We start from the raw sequence: 2,363 nt of genomic DNA on the forward strand, positions 1-2,363 counted from the left end.
GTCCCACAATATTCCTTTTCTTGTCTTCTGCCTTCATTTAGCACCCACTTGTTTTTGAACAGTCATCTACCTGAGAGATGGCACAGCAGCAACTGGCATGTCATGACAAGCATCCCGTATTCAGAAGACCAGAATGACAGGAACTTCAAGCATGAACCTACTATTACAAATTGCCATCTTCAATGCAGTTACTCAGTTCACAGGTGTCTGTATATATAGTTAGTCAGGGTTAGAATCCTTCCAATTAACTGCTTGATTCAAAAATCTTCTGAGAATTCTCAGGATCATTGCATTACTCATCTTGTACATATGACTGTATGGCTTGCCACTGTCATGTTTCCTAGCTCTTCTCCTTGCTCTCTTTTCATTGTCTAGTCCTCAAATTCTTGCTTTCCTTTTAGTTGTATTATATCTTTCTATTTGTATTTTTTCTTTTGAGTTCTTATACTAGGGAAACTATATGATATTTACACATGTATGTCTGGTTTATTTCACTTATATGTTCAAGTGGCATCCACTTAAATATAAAGGCTTTGAGTTTGTCATTCTTTATAGCTGAGTAATACTCCATTGTGTAAAAATGCCACATCTTTTTCAACCATTTCTCAGGTGATGGGCATCTGGGTTCTTTCCAAGATTTGGCTATCACAAATTGTGCTGCTATAAACATAGGCATACATATATCACTACAAAGTGATGTTTTCAGATCCTCTTTGATGCAATATTATTTTTATGTGAGCTGTGTAAGATTCTATCTTACTCTTCTTTCTTTCTTTCTTTCTTTCTTTCTTTCTTTCTTTCTTTCTTTCCTTCCTTCCTTCCTTCCTTCCTTCCTTCCTTCCTTCCTTCCTTCCTTCCTTCTTTGGACCAGGGATTGAACTCATGACATTGTGCTTGCCAGGCACGTGCTTATACCATTGAGCTATGTCCCTGACTCCTGTGTTATTTTTTCATATTGGGATAATAATGCAGATCACTTTTTTGTTACTCAGGAAATACTTTGTCAAAAGTATTGATGGCAATAAAGTTTGAAGCCTTCCTTAAGCAACTAATTGTCACTTGTTCAAGCTGTTATCACTGAACTTGAGGGTGTTTATTTTCTTTTGAAAAATATTTGATTGGCAAGGCATGTGGTACACACCTGTATTTCCAGCACTGAGAAGTCTGATGCAGAAGAATCACTATGAGTTTGAGGTCAGCCTGGGCCTCATAGTGAGTTCAAGCCCATCTTGAATTGCACAGTGTTACCTGTCTCAAAAAAATAGCAAAATAAAACAAAAAACAAACAAGAGAAAAAAGAAAAAAGAAAAATGCTTGGCAGAATGGATCTGTTCTGTGCAGGAAGACTGTTGTCTTTTATTTTTGGAAAGAAGACTTGCATAACCTCAGCTGAATTGTCAGAGAAAGTTTAAAGTCTTGCATCTAGTCTATCTAAATAACTCCCCAAAGTTTATCCCCCCCAGAAGCACAAGACCCAATCAATGAAAAATGGGCAAAGAAGTACAAATGGCAAATAAATACATCAAAAAGATGCTTGTCATTTTTATCCAGGAAAGATATGCAAATTAAAAAATACTTTGAGATTCTATCTTACTCTAGTTAGAATAGCTATCACTAAGAACACAAAAACTAAACATGCTAGTAAGGATGGGGAGGGGAAAGAAACCTTTCTTCATCACTGGTGGAAATGTGAACTAGTATAGCCACTATGGAAGTCAGTATGGAGGTTCTCAAAATACTAAAATTAGAAATTCCATTTTATTTATATCATATTCCCTAAAGAGTTAAAGCAAGCATATTCTAGTGATACATGTATACCCATGTTTATAATAGCACAATTCCTAATAGCTAGGCTCTGGAAATAGCCTAGATGCCTATCAACAGACAAATGGATAAAGAAAATATGGTAAATATGCACAGTGGAATATTACTTAGCCATAAAGAAAATAAAATCATGTAATTTGCAAAGAAATGGATAGTTCTCAAGACCATAATGTTAAACAAAGTAATTCAGGCACAGAAAGTTAAATATTGCATAGTTTCTCTTACATTAGAAACCCCAAAATATAAAGAGAAAATTAAGGGGCGATGGAAAGAAACAGGCAGGCAGATTTTTTAATGAGGAAAAGGATCAGTAAGAAGGAAGGAAAAGATGGGGACTATAGGAAAAAAATGATGAAATTATAACACATGCATATACCAATTCCCCTACTATAAATGCAATTTCTGTGTACCACAAACATACACTATTAAAAGCTGCATTTAAACTTCTCAATCTTGTAGTGGATGGAAGAGCACAGACATGGGGACAGTGAGAGTTAGGGAGAGGGGTGTTCTTTCCTATGCAGGAGATTTAGATGATG

Source organism: Octodon degus, unplaced genomic scaffold (genome assembly GCF_000260255.1).
Source record: "Octodon degus isolate 3935 unplaced genomic scaffold, OctDeg1.0 scaffold00221, whole genome shotgun sequence".
Lineage (NCBI taxonomy): Eukaryota > Metazoa > Chordata > Mammalia > Rodentia > Octodontidae > Octodon > Octodon degus.